This window comes from Natrix helvetica (assembly GCF_964273705.1).
Source record: "Natrix helvetica genome assembly, chromosome: 2".
NCBI lineage: Eukaryota > Metazoa > Chordata > Lepidosauria > Squamata > Natricidae > Natrix > Natrix helvetica.
Genome location: NC_138552.1, coordinates 9,868,468 through 9,884,002, shown reverse-complemented (window position 1 = coordinate 9,884,002; position 15,535 = coordinate 9,868,468).

Below are 15,535 nucleotides of genomic sequence, written 5' to 3'. Positions count from 1 at the left end.
CCAATAAGGATTTTGCCAATGCCAATGATGTTCAAGTAACACTCCAGATGTTTTGGGAATATTATTATACTAGGCAATCTGTGCCCTGTTGCATTATTGTTTCAGAGGTATTTCCTTAGCTAAACAGAAAAATGGAATGACCACGTGGGCAAAAAAAAACCATTGGGACAAGAGTGACTTCTGACTTCCTGCTGGCTTCCCCATTGACCTTCCTTCTGGGAATCTGGCAGGAAGCATTGGATATTTCCTTTCCTTCCTTCTTCGTCCCTCCCTCCCTCCCTCTTTTCCTTTCTTTACCTTTTTTTCTTTCTTTTTTCCCTTCTTGTCCTCCTTCTTTCTTGTTACCCTTTTTTCTTTCCTCCTCCTCTTTTCTTTCTTTTACTCTTTCCTTTCTTCCCTTCCTCTTTCTTTCTTTCTCTTTCTTTTTCTCCCTTTCTTTTTCTCCCTTCCTTCCTCCTTCCTTCCTTTTCTTTTCCTTCCTTCCTTTTCCATACCCTACACCAGTGATGGCTAACCTTTTTGCCATCGTGTGGCTAAAGCAGGGGGAGCATGGGAGGTCATGCACATGCGACCCCCCCTGATCCTCCCTGCTTTTGGCACGCGATGGCACAGTGGACCCATTTTTCTCCCTTCCCAGACTCCAGACCCTTTCTAGGAGCCCGGGGAGGGGAAAAACGGTCTTCCCCACAACCCTGGAGGCCGAAAACAGCCAGAGGCTCCCGACTTCTAGTGGGCCCAGAAGGCTCAAAAATTAGCTGGCCAGCTTACGCGTACATGCCGGAGCTGAGCTCGCGTGCTCACCGATATGGCTCTGCGTGCCACCTGTTCATAATCACGGCCCTATCTTGTCCTACTTCTCCTCCTCTCTCATCCCTCCCCCTCCATCTGCCTTTCCTTCTCCTGGGGGCTGTCGACATTGGGAAACATTGATGGCAACAGATCATGGCTCACGTTTTATCTCCCTAGAATCTCCGCCAGTTTTTTAATTTGTATAAAGAAGCCAAGATCCACTTTCATAACCATAAATATGTAAATGCTTAAAAGGCCATTTGGTTGTCTTTGGATTCTTCTTTCATCGGTAAATCATTCATGGTCCTCTAATGTAAGAAACGCAGAGATGTAAGGTAAAAGAAGAGAATGCTTTCTCTCATTGTTAAAATAAAGTACAGTGATTTGTGTTCCATATCTTCAAGAAGGATGAAGGCTACAGGCATTTCCCCTTGTTAAATATTTACTAAGTAAAGCCTGGTTCGTAGAGTATTAATGGCAGATTCACTATAGACAAGTATAACTTTCAGCCAGCGAAACTATCGAAAAATAGACATTGCTCTTCTAAAACAGTAGCTCCACAAAGTTTGGGAGAACTTGATCTATCCATATGGGGTCACCAATTTTATCATCATGGGTTGGGAGAACTGAGACCGTGGGGTCTGTGTATAGTTCACGAAAACCTCAAAATTTGGCTTAATGAAATAAATCTTGGGTAAATAGCAACAGCAATAGCACTTAGACTTATATACTACTTCACAGTGCTTCTACAGCCCTCTCTAAGCAATTTACAGAGTCAGCCTCTTGCCCCCAACAATTTTGGGTCCTCATTTTACACACCTTGGAAGGATGGAAGGCTGAGTCAACCTTGAGCTGATCGGGATCGAACTGCTGGCAGTGAGGGGTGAATTAGCCTGCAATGCTGCATTCTAACCACCGGGAAGGGAAGGGAGGGAGGGAGGGAGGGAAGGGAGGGAGGGAGGAAGGAAGGAAGGAAGGAAGGGCAATTTCAATAGCTCTTAGACCTATGTACAGCTTCACAGTGCTTTACAGCCCCCTCTCTAAGCGGTTTACAGAGTCAGCCTGTTGTCCCCAACAATCTCGGTCCTCATTTTACCCACCTTGGAAGGATGGAAGGCTGAGTCAACTTTGAGCCTGGTGAGATTTGAACTGCCGAACTGCAGTCACCCTGCACTACTGCACTCTAACCACTGTGCCATCTCGGCTCCTAACAGTAGGAGTAAATACGACAGTAAATACTGCCAGAAGAACAATTTGGGGTTCTAATTCAAGCCGAGGTTGTGCAAGAATAAATCAAAATTAAATCTAGACAGCTGTGAGGGAAAAAAAAAGATTTATTTATTCCCCAAAGCAAAGAGATTTTCCTATTGGGAAGCTACGCAGAAAATGGGCTGCAGAGAGGCTGTTTTACAGAGGAGCTTGTCCTTGGTGTAGGTCTTGAGGGGTGTGGCTGTGTGTGCACGCTGGTTTTAGAGTGACACTCGAAGAGCGTGGTTGTGCATAAGTGTTGATTCTGGAGAAGGGGGTTGATTAAATCAAGCGATGTGGATTGGGTCTCTGTTTGAATTGTGAGTGTTATAATTATGTTTACATTGTGTTGAATGAGTCTTGCGTGTTTGCTTGTGTTTGTTTACAATTTGAAGTAAGTGTTTCTTTTCCATAGATTTTGCAGAATACAGGTGAGATATTACCTGACTTAATGGAAGGGCTTTTCTACATGTTATTTCTCAATGTGCAAATGTTTCCAGGAGAAGCACTCAGTTACAGAACTCACACATATAAGATGAAACGCAACACTCCAACATTTAACTTCAAAGAAAAACCAGAAAGTCCAGTTGCCTCTTGAAAAAGCACCTTTGGGATACTCAACAACTTTATACTATACAATCTGCTTTACCTGTACTCCATTTGTGGTTGTTGTTAGTTGCAAAGTTGTGTCCGACCCATCGCGACCCCATGGACAACGTACCTCCACCTCTACCATCCCCTGGAGTCCATTTAAGCCGACTGCTTCAGTGACTCCATCCAGCCACCTCCTTCTCTGTTGTCCCCTTCTTCTCTTGCCCTCAATCTTTCCCAGCATGAGGCTCTTCTCCAGTGACTCCTTCCTTCTCATTAGGTGGCCAAAGTATTTGAGTTTCCTCTTCAGGATGTGGCCTTTTAAAGAGCAGTCAGGGTTGATCTCCTCTAGGACCATTTGTGGTAGAAGATCATACAATCTTGGTTTGTTATATTTTTCCCTTTGGGCGGCCAGTGAAATTTCAGAGAACAAGAGCAAATGACTGAACATTCCTCATTACAGAAGAAGCTACAGATTTTGTATGCATAAATGCAAAAACCGAATAAAGAAAATAAATATAACTCAATCTTCTGGTGAACAAATTGTGGCAAGCTCACTCTTGTACCTATACAATTCTTCATTCAACTGTTGTTCTGTGACTGGTCAATTTAAAGATCTCTACTCTCTTATTTAGCTTTACACTAGGCAATAGAGTTTATGATCCATCGACATAGGTCTCTCTTCTGATAGTTCTTCTATCAAGTAAGAGTTTTGGAAAAAGTTACTGTCAGGTTAAGATTTGAGTTGGTCAACTTACAGATATGAATTGACTAAGAGTTAACCAAAATATGTGGACACGCAAGAGTTGGTTAAGATGGGGACCGTATACATGTTTTCAATAAATAAAATAACTACCATGTTTCCCTGAAAATGAGACCCAACTGGAAAATAAGCCTTAGCATAATTTTTCAGGATGCTCGTAATATAGGCCCTACCCCCAAAATAAACCCCTGTTAAGATCATCAGCTAGATGGACACATTTAGTACCGTATTTCCCCCCAAATGAGACTTAGCTGGAAAATAAAACCTACTGTATTTTTTGGAGTATAAGAGATGCACCTTTTTCCCTCAAAAAAGAGGCTGAAAATCTGGGTGCGTCTTATACACTGAATACAGCATTTTTTTGCCTCCCGAAGCCCCACCCCTTCACCAAAATGCAGAACCTCTAGGAAGCTTTTAGAGAGCTCCTGGGGGCTGGGGAGGGCAGAAATGAGCAAAAAATGCCCTGTTTTTTCCCTCAATTTATCCCCCCCGCCAGCCCTTAGGAGTACTCTATAAACTTCCTAAAGGCTCTCCATGCCTTTTTTTAAACAAAAAATGGGCCTGTTTTCATGAAAAACGGGCTGTTTTGGGGAGGTTTGCAGAGTGCAAACACTTTTTTTAAAATTTGCCTCTTCAAAACTTTGGTGCATCTTATACTCCGGTGCATCCTATACTCTGAAAAATACGGTATGCATCTTTTGGAGCAAAAATTAATATAAGACCTGGTCTTATTTTTAGGGAAACATAGGTATGTCATGGCCACCTTAACCTAGTAGACCTCAACTGGAAATTATTTTAAAGTCCTAAGGACTATTTTAATCATCTCAAGGAACTTGAAACCAAAATATCACATATCTTAGGGCTGTGGATCACCTTTATTCTATACAAAAGCCACAAAGCAACTGCTTGGATAAGTAAGAAGCTTCTGATAGAAGACACAGAGGTAATTGCAGGTAACTGAACGCAACCTGTCTGCTTTTGCTGCCTTGTTAGTTTAGCCTGTTAGTTTAGCTCGAGCTCACTCGCTCACTTCGCTCACGTGCGCCGCCTCCGCACATGAGCGCCCACCCTTCTGTGCATGCACTTTTGGCAAAAAAAGGGCCTATGTGGGATGCTGTAGAGCAAGGGTGAGTGGGCGGAGCCACCCGTGATTTCCGCTACCACTTCATCCAAACCAGTTGAATAACACTTCTGGTGTCCATCCTTGACAACTTGAAGACTTGTGGACTTCAACTCCCAGAATTCCCCAGGCAGCATTCTGGGGAATTCTGGGAGTTGATGTCCACAAATCTTCAAGTTGCCAAGATTGAATATCCCTAGCCTGAATAATATTTCCCTGAAACGAAATGAGATTTTATCTTTCTTCTTTATGAATATATGATTGTAATAATAATAATCACTCTCTCACTTCTTCCTTTGATTCCTTCTGCATGAGATCGATCTATTTGATCACCGATCGAGGGTCCTTAAGTCCCAACTTCTCTTTCATTTCTCCCTTCTGAACACTTGGATAATTAAATCCTTCCATCCATCTATCCACCCATCCATGCATCCATCCGTCTCCCAGCTCTTGCCAGTGAACCAGGCAAATGGAGCCGGTGGTATTTTCACAGCGACCAGGCGCATCCCTTGTAGCTTAATGGGGGCCTGTGCAATCACACGCAGGGAACATAATGCGTCCTCCCAGCGAACATTTGCATAAAGGATAAATAAGAGAATCACAATGTGAAGTTTATTCATTTTTAAATCCTGCCGTGCTTGTGATTGAAGGCCCAACCTCAGATGTTTTCCTGATGTGTACCATTAAGGCTCAGGGCTGTGCTTAATGCCTCTTCTGGTACTGCAAGGGGACGTAATGTGGACATTTCCCACACTGGGGTCTCATTTTCAGCATGTACCACTTGGCTGGGGAGCGGGGGTGGGGAGCGGGTTTGAGATGCATTCGGCATTATCTTGCAGCAGGCCCATTCTCTTTCATTGGCTATAATCGAGCCAGCGCATTAAATACAAAACATATTAATGTTCTCAAAAAAACAACAACCCTGGAGGGTCTTTACTATTTTCCTATCAAAGGAGGGATGCATTCCTAGAGGAGAGGTGCAGACATTGTGCCATGCCAAGACTGGCATGTAGGAGGCTGGCACGAATGCAGCTGATGGAGGGACGCGTTCCCTTTTAACTGACTTAGAGGAGACAGTGAGAACCAAATCAATCTGAAAGTGGCATTCACTTGCTTTCCCTACCGGTTCCCAAATGTCAGCATGCGGTGTCTTCTGCGCATGCCCTTTGATTGTGTGCGTGGCTTGGACACATGCATGCGGTTTGAAAACATGCCTAAATAGGACAGCATAGAGCCGGGCTGACCCACGATTTCCAATACCGGTTTGACTCAAACCGGTTCGAACTGGCTGAATACCACCTCTGAATCTGATCACCTTACTGAAGCTCTGGATCACACACTGATTTGCATTCGATAGGATATGATATGATATGATTCTTCTGGAGATATTTCAACCATCCAAAAAGATATTCTTGTAAAGATACCCAAGTCGTTCCACTGATTAATTAGTCTGTTGGGAAATTAGTTTCCCTCCTTCCCTTCCTTCCTTCCTTCCTTCCTTCCTTCCTTCCTTCCTTCCTCCCTTCCCTTCCCTTCCCTTCCTTTCCCTTCCTTCCTTTCCTTCCTTCCTTCCTTCCTTCCTTCCTTCCTTTCCTTCCTTCCTTTCCTTCCTTCTTTCCTTCCTTCCTTTCCTCCCTCCCTCCCTCCCTTCCTTCCTTTCCTTCCTTCCTTTTTCAGGAAGGCGGGAGACATGCGCGCATGCATGGGGGCCAGGGCGTGTGTGGGGGGTTGCATGTGCACACACAGGGGTCATGTGCGCATGAATGAGGGTCATGCATTCACGCATGAGGTGCATGTGGGGGGTCATGTGTGCATGCACAGGGGAGCAGGGGGAGCACAGTGGGGGCCGCAGATGCATGTTCAGGGGCCAGGGTGCACGCAGGGGGTCATGCATGCATGCATGGGTCGCTTGTGGCACACGATTAGGCATGCGATTTCAGTACCAGATGACAAAACGGTTAGCCATCACTTGTATAACTCAATCTATGAGATTTCATATCCGAAATCATGTTTGTTTTTCATTTAGGGTGTTTCTATTGTGAAGATTGCGGGCATCTTTTTGCCAGTTCACACCCTAGCTCCATTTGTGCCATTTTTATTCGGATTAAAATTCTTTATTGGCCAAGTGGGATTGAAGACACAAGAATTTGTCTCCACGGCATACGCCCTCAGTGTACATGCGAGCCACAAGTGAGGAATCATGACCATAATCGTAAAATACATTCATCCTAAATCATAACACACCACACCCCGTGATAGTCGTAGGATACTGAATAAACAATAGACAGAAATCACGCTAGGATAGACACGGTTAAAGCCATTGAATCCCTTACACTTGAATCCTGCTTGCTTTTCAGCAGAATTTCAATCTTTGCAGTTATTTGCAAAACAAACATTAGGGCGTCAAGTTTACCCTGCTTGCATTCCCAGTCCAACGAAGCTCTCCTGAACTTTCTTATCTCCTGGCAGTTTACGGCCATGGCATCTCCTCTGGCAGAATGGCTCAGCGTGGCACAAAGGCCACCCTTTTACATTTTTATTTCCTCTTTACGCAGGGACACTCCTTCAAGCCAATCATTTCCAGGGATTTCACCGAACCAGCGGTTTAACAGCACCTCACCACTGGGCTGTTTCCCATGTGTGTCTCTTAAAAAAGTTTTTTTAAAAAGAAGTAGTTTGAAGGTCAACTTCCTTTGGCGCCAGCCCTAAACCACCTCCCACGTGCAAATATTGGAAGATGTAAAAACATTGAAAGAATTTTCACCTTAAACTGTCTACTGTCGACCTCACCCCATTCCTAAGAGGTCCGTAAAGGGGGCGTGCATAAGTGTGCCAGTGTGCCTACCATCCCTGTCCTACTGTCCCCCATTTATTTGTATCCATTTTCTGTGTTCTTATTCTTGTTTATTCGTATTCCTGTTATTTTGTACACGAGTGTCAAACTAAATAGCTAACTAGCTAAATAACTAAGTAAATAACTAAATAAGTAACTAAGTAAATAACTAAATAAATAATTAACTAAATAACTAAATAAATAACTAAGTAAATAACTAAATAAGTAACTAAGTAAATAACTAAATAAATAACTAAGTAAATAAGTAAATAACCAAGTAACTAACTAACTAACTAACTAACTAACTAAACAAACAAATGTATGTTTTAATCTTCGATAGGAAACTCTTTCCAGCGTTTGGAAAGAGGCAGTGAAAATCAGGCAGATACCCCGAAGGGCAAAAGAAAACAGCATCCTTCTGTCTTTAAATATAATTCTCATCCTTTCTACAGGTATAGTCCATTTCTACACTCGTCCAAAAAGAGTAGCGAGACTCGGGGGATTTATTGGGTGTGCGCGCGTGTGTGTTTGAGTAGAAACGAAGGGCGCTTTCTCTCCTTCTCCCCCGCTCCTCTTCTCTTCTTCTTCTTCCCCTTCCTACCCTCTCTCCTTCTCTTTCTATCCCTTCCCCGTCTTCTCTAACAGCGTGACTGGCTGGCTGGCTGGCGCTGTCATCATCTGCCGTTTTGGTAAATGGCGAGTTAAACAGATATATCCAAGCGTAAAATCTAAAAAATGTTCCCCGTGGGTACCCGGGGGGCGTTGTTTGAAATCAACTACATATCAATTGAGCGTCGGCGAGCGGATCCGATGATACATTCCGGGGCACAGACGCCTTATAAATTACCTTTTCCTTCCTTCCTTCCTTTCTTCTTTTTATTTTATTTTAATTTCCCTTCTCTTTCCCTCCATCGCCAAGCCTCGCCTCAGCTCCCCAGAGGCCTGCGATGGAGCGCGGCGACGGGGTCACAGAAATGTTTGCGCAGCTTGAAAAGCTAGCGCACCATCAGAGGAGGGGAAAGAAGAAAGGGAAAAAAAGGAGAGGAAGTAAGGGAGGGGTAGTAAGAGTAGCACAGAGGGCAGGAAGGAGAAGAAGAAGAGAGGAGGACTGGGGGAGAGGGAGGGGAAGAAGAAAAGAGAAAGGAGAAGAAGTAAGGGAGGAGTAGCAAGGGTAGGAGAGAGGGCAGGAAGGAGAAGAAGAAGAGAGGAGGAGGGGAAAAAGGGAGGGGAAGAAGAAAAGAGAAAGGAGAGGAAGTAAGGGTGGAGTAGTAAGAGTAGGAGAGAGGGCAGGAAGAACAAGAAAAGAGGAGGAATGGGGGAGAGGGAGGGGAAGAAGAAAAGAGAAAGGGGAGAAGGAAAGAAGGGAGAGAAGGGAGGAGGAAAGAAGGAGTAGGGTTGTTGTAAAATATGATGGATGTGCGCGGTGGCAGGAAGGCGACCCCGATTATATTTTTAAAATTTTTTAATGGATTGTTGATAAACGTTAAAAGGCAACGTATACATAATAGTATTTACGAGAATGTATATTAGTGAATACATAGATGAGAAAGGGAAACAAAACTTTGAAAAGAAAAAAGAAAGCGCACCATTCGTGGGGCTCCGCGGGGCCAGGCGGCCAGCAGCCTCCCCCCCCCCCAGCCCATCATCCCCTTCCCCTTTCTGCCTTGCCCTTTTCCCCCCTCCCCTCCGTGATCCCCTCCTCTCCCTCCCTCTGTAAATACAAGGCTAGATTAAATTACCGCGGGCTCTATTGTCTGCTTGTAATTCTCCGCGCACACCGGGCTGCTAATGAACGAGCAATTTAGGCAATTCTTGGCCGCGGCGGCTGTGAGCGCATCAGCCACTTAATTACTCCCGGCTTGGCCGCGCTAAGCTTTGGAGGGGCGTCGCCAGCCGCTCCGGAGGCTCCCGGGCCCGGCCGGTTTAACAGATTTAAACAGATGAACAGAATTGGAAAGGGACCTTGTTAGGTCATCTAGTCCACGGGGTCTCCAACTTTGGCAACTTGAACGCCAGGCTTCCAGTTGCCAAGGTTGGAGACCCCTGCTCTAGTCCAACTCCCCAGAAGACGCGACACCATTTTTGACAGAAGACAGTCCAGTCTCTTCCTGGAAGCTTCCAGGGGTGAAGCTCCCACAACTTCAGGAGGCAACTTCTGTTCCATGGGTTGATTGTTCAGCCAGAAAATGTTTCCTTATTTCTAGGTTGAATCTCTCCTTGGTCAGTTTCCATCTATTATTCCTCGTCTGGCCTTCAGGTGCTTTGGAGAACAGGTTGACCCCCCCTCCTCTCTGTGGCAGCCCCTCAAGTCTTGTAACCCCTGCTATCCTGTCTCCCCTGGTCTTTCTCTTCACTAGACTAGCCATGCCCAGTTCTTGCAACCCTTCTTTATATGTCTTAGCCTCCAGTCCTCTAATCATCCTGGTTGCTCTTCTCTGCACTTTTTCTAGAGTCTCAACATCTCTTTTTTTTTATAGTGTGGTGACCAAAACTGGATGCAGTACTCTAGGTAGTATTCTACTAGGGCTTTATAGAGTGGTATTAGTGCCTCTCTTGATCTTGATTGTTTCCCTCTGTTAATGCAATTTAGGATTGCATTGGCATTCACTGGCTCATATTTAATTTAATTGACAGAAGACAGTCCAGTCTCTTCCTGGAAGCTTCCAGGGGTGAAGCTCCCACAACTTCAGGAGGCAACTTCTGTTCCATGGGTTGATTGTTCAGCCAGAAATGCATTGGCATTCACTGGCTCATATGTAATCTTTTTTACATCGTGGCGACCAGAACTGAATGCAGTATTCCAAGTGTGGCCTTACCAAGGCATTATAAAGTGGTATTAACACTTCAGAATCAAGATCACGTGAAGTGTTAATACCACTTTATAATGCCTTGGTAAGGCCACACTTGGAATACTGCATTCAGTTCTGGTCGCCACGATGTAAAAAAGATGTGGAGACTCTAGAAAGAGTGCAGAGAAGAGCAACAAAGATGATTAGGGGACTGGAGACTAAAACATATGAAGAACGGTTGCAGGAACTGGGTATGTTTAGCTTAAGAGAAAGAAGGCCTAGGGGAGACATGATAGCATTATTCCAATATCTCAGAGGTTGCCACAAAGAAGAGGGAGTCAAACTATTCTCCAAAGCACCTGAGGGTAGAACAAGAAGCAATGGGTGGAAACTAATCAAGGAGAGAAGCAACTTAGAACTGAGGAGAAATTTCCTGACAGTGAGAACAATTAATCAGTGGAACAGCTTGCCTCCAGAAGTTGTGAATGCCCCAACACTGGAAGTCTTTAAGAAGATGTTGGACAATTTTGCTCTCAGCCCCCGGGGAAGGAGGAGGGGGGAGAGCCAACGAATGAAGCCTCACTTAGGCTGAGATGATTTTCTTTTCAATTTAATCTTACATATTACAATGATTTGAGGACTTTTGGAACTTTTTAAAACTTCGTTACGCCTCTGTGCCCAAAACTGGCAGGGCAAGATGGCACACTTCCGTTGTCTTTATGAACTCTGAAACCTGACTCCACCTTTAAAATTCAGGCTTCCGGTCTTTGTCTCCGTGTCTCCCAGAGGAATCTCTTGTGGATTGGTATTTTTTCAACCTTCTAGGGGAAATTTTCTATCTATTGCCAGACTTATTGGAGAGATTCTCTTCTGCCTGGTTCTTCTGCTCCCGGATTCACCTGGCTACCCTTCTTTTCTAACTGCTTACTTCATATTTGGACTGAACTTCTAACGTTATAAAGGATGGCATCTAAAAGACCCCCTCCTGGAAAACCTGGCTTCGCCACTTCTGCTCCAACATCTGCAACATCCAGTCCAGCCACACAGTCAAAGATAACAGAATTGATGCAACATAAGACTACAGAGATGGACTTTCAACAAATGCTTCAACAAATTCTACAGGGCCAGGAGGAAATTAAGAAACAGCTAAGGGAAATGAAAGATGAAATTAAAGAAAATCAAGCCCAAATATATAAGAACTCACAAAGACTGAATCTTGTGGAAGGGGGGGTGGAGGAGGTGAGGGGGGGGGTGGAAGCTGTGCAGAAAGGGAACAAAGACCTTGACATCCAACAGATGAAATTAGAATTTGAGAGAATGTCCTATTATCTTAGATTTCAAAATGTTATAGAAGAAGATGGGGAAAACATAAGGGACATCATGACAAACATCCTGGCTGACTACACACACAAAGAAAAACAACAGATGGGGTGGGATATAGACCTGGTTTATAGAGTGAATTCAGCCTATGCTAGAACACACAATGTACCCAGGGAGGTTCACATTAAATTCCTTAGAAAAAGCACAAGAGATGAGATTCTGGGTGTACAAAGGGGGCAAGCATTGACATATCATGATATGGAGATAACCATTCTGGAGCAGATCCCTAAGAAGATTAGAGAAAAAAGAAAAAATTATTCTCAATTAGCGAATAAATTATACCAGAAAGGGGTGTGGTTTAGATGGTTGATGCCTGAAGGTATGCTGATATTCTGGGAGGAGACAAGAATTAGAATCAATTCACCCATAGAGGCGCAGGCCTTTATGGAAAAAAATAAAACACTCCTAGAGAAAACACCAGACATTACAACGGACACGCAGGACACGGGAGGGGCCAGAGCTCTGCCAGTGGAGGGAGATGGGGCAATAGCAAGAAGACTCAGATCACAAAAATAAACAAGAAAATCATATTATTATAAATTGACCGAAAGGGAAAATGGAATTATATTTGGATTTTATACTGTAATGTTTAATTTGATTGAATTTAATAATAGAACTAATATGCTGATTGTAATCAATTATATACTAATGCATTATATATAAATGTATACTATGGGTATGGAGGGAGGGGGGCCTCACACATTTTGCAACTGCCAAAATTTGTATACCTGTCCATTTACCCTTTTCCCTATAAATTTTGAAAAACCAATAAAATTTTACTATTAAAAAAAAAAAAAAGAAGAAGATGTTGGATAGCTATTTGTCTGAAACGGTATAGGGTTTCCTGCCTAGGCAGGGGGTTGGACTAGAAGACCTCCAAGGTCCCTTCCAACTCTACTATTGTATTGTATTGTAATTGGCTGTCCCACTCTCCAAGATCCTTCTCACAGTTACTGCTATTAAGCGTGGCTTCACCCAATTTATATGTGTACTTTTTGTTTTTCTTGTCTAAGTGTAAGTCTTCACTTTCCTCTACATTGAATTTCATTTCATCATTGAATTTCACTAAATTAAGCAATGGGGAGGCAATAACTAATAAAAGATGGGAGAGAGCAGGTTGCGAATGGCGACATGGGTGGTAAGAGTAATAATAATAATAGTAGCATTCCTGAGCATGGAGCCAGAAATCATGTAAGATGTGTAATAAAAATGTTATCAATGGACCAGCTGCTTGCAAGGAATATAAATCTTTCCATTCTCACCATCCAGTCAGAGCCGAAGAAGCTTCTTGGATGAGAAGTGAAATGTCTTCAAAAGAAAAAAAAAAGTCCAGTTACTTCTTGAAAAAGCACCTTTGGGACAACCCTGACCTGCATGACGGAGAATCTCCATAGACCAGGGGTGTCCAAACTTGGCAACTTTAAGACTTGTGGACTTCAACTCCCAGAATTCCCCAGCCAGCAGAGGAGTTGAAGTCCACAAGTCTTAAAGTTGCCAAGTTTGGACACCCCTGCCATAGACCTTTAGCCATAGACTTTGGGATGAACACCATTTGAATGGTCAGGTAGCATGAACAGATTTCCAGAAAAAATTGCAGACTACAGGAACCAAACAATTGGAGAAGCGGACAACACAGACTCATCCCCAATACAGCCTGCCCCTGAGTTCAACCATGAAGGGACACGGGGCAGAAAACCTCCTGCAGAAAGCACAGCTCCATAACCCAGTCCTTTCAGCAGTTCCAAAAAGGCTCCACACCTATTTACACGACTCCGGTGACCCTGAGGACACAGATAAACTTCCCAAGCGGCCCCGATGACTCTCAAAAAAGGATGCAAAGGACCAGCGGTCTGCAAGGAGTATAAATCCTTCCATTCCCCACCATCCAGTCAGAGCTGAAGAAGCTTCTTGGATGGGAAGCAAAATGTCTTCAAAGAAAAACAAAAAAAAATCCACTTGCCTCTTGAAAAAGCACCTTTGGTATTATTATCAGTGTTGCGTGCATTTTTTTTAAAGCATCTTCCTCCTGAGAGGTGTAATTACAAGCACTTGCCTACAGGGGGTGATGGAGGCTGTTTTTGAGCTAGGCTTGGCAGGAGCATCTCTTCTGCCACCTTCCTTCTTTTGGGGGCATCTCAGCTGGCGGTGGTTATTGCTACAAGTAGTTTTTTTTTTTTAGTTGTTGTTGTGCAAAGTTGCTTTTTTTCAAGAGGCAACTAGACTTTCTTGTTTTTCTTTGAAAACGTTTCCCTTCTCATCCAAGAAGCTTCTTCAGCTCTGACTGGATGGTGGGGAACGGAAGGATTTATATTCCTTGTAGACAGCTGGTCATTTGCATCCTTTTAGAGAGTCGTTGAAACACTTGGAGGTTTGCCTGTGTCCTCAGGGTCACCTGTTGTTAGTTGCAAAGTCGTGTCTGACCCATTGCGACCCCATGGACAACGTTCCTCCAGGCCTTCCTGTCCTCTACCATCCTCTGGAGTCCATTTAAACTCACAGCTACTGCTTCGGTGACTCCATTCAGCCACCTCCTTCTCTGTCGTCCCCTTCTTCTTTTTCCCTCCATCTTTCCCAGCATGAGGCTCTTCCCCAGGGAGTCCTTCCTTCTCATTAGGTGGCCAAAGTCTTTGAGTTTCCTCTTCAGGATCTGGCCGTCTAAAGAGCAGTCAGGCTTGACCTCCTCTAGGACTGACCGGTTGGATCGCCTTGCAGTCCAAGGGACTCGCAGGAGTCACCGGAGTGGTGCAGATGGGTGTGGAGCCTTCTTGGACCTGTTGAAAGTTCTGTGTTGTAGAGTGGGGATAGATGATGTCCTATCCCTCCCCCTCTGTTGAGAGAGAGGCTGTTCAATTTTGACATAGATGGTCTCTTTGACCCCTCTTTCAAACCAACAATTCTCTCTGTCCAAAATGTGAACTTCGATGTCTTCAAAACAGTGGCCCGTGTCTTTCAAACGCAGATAAACCATCCAGTCAGAGCTGAAGAAGCTTCTTGGATGAGAAGCGAAACATCTTCAAGGAAAAACAAAGAAAGCCCAGTAATCTCTTGAAGAAAGAACCTTTGGGACAACCATGAGTTGGATGACTGAGAATCTCCATAGACATTTGTTGTCATGCACATACTTTATATCTAAGCACAGTATGTGACTTGCCCATCCCCGACAGCTACCTTGCAAAGTAGGTTAGAAAGAGTAGCCCAAAGTCTGCCTGCCAGGTCTCTGCATTACTGGTTCAGCATCTTTACAATGGGCTGCATGAGTTTTTGGATTGAGAACGAGGGACTGATCCACAGGTGGCTCTCCATGGTTGAGGTGGGAGTAGAACCAGGATCTAACTGTCTATTAGTTTGTCTTAGTTTTTACCTTCTTGTTTAAAAGTTTTAATGAAAACGATACTTTAAAAAGAATATTGCAAGTCTGAAAGTACAATGCCTTTTTTGGCTCATGCGCCATAAGTGGGGGGAGTGCAGAGGGGTCGTGCTGCACCCATAATGCAATGTCCGGCCTCCAGTGTGCATGCGCGCACTACAGGCGCTCCCCCCATTTGTACATGCTTTTTTCGCCCTCCCCAGGCTCCAGAGGCTTTATAGGAGCCTAGGGAGGGCGAAAACAGCCCTCCCGTCCCCCCCCCCCGGATGCCCTCTGGACGGTCCCTGATGCCTTCGGAGGGCTCAAAACAACCCTCCGAGCAAACCGGAGTTTGCTCAGAGGGGCGTTTTCAGCGTTCCGAAGGCTTCAGGGAAGCTCATGAAGCTTCCGGAGGGCCTCCAGGGGGGGGGGGGGGAGGCTCTTTTTGCCGCTCCTATAAAGCCTCTGGAGCCTGGGGAAGGTGAAAAAATGGCTTTAAAAAAGGGTGACAGCTGACAGCTGACAGGACAGCGCCTCGCGTGCCCTGACAAATGGCTCCACGTGCCACCTGTGGCACGCGTGCCATAGTTTCGCCATCACTGCTCTATACCATTTCAGACAAATGGTTATCCAATCTCTTCTTCAAAACTTCCAGTGTTGGCGCAATCACAACTTC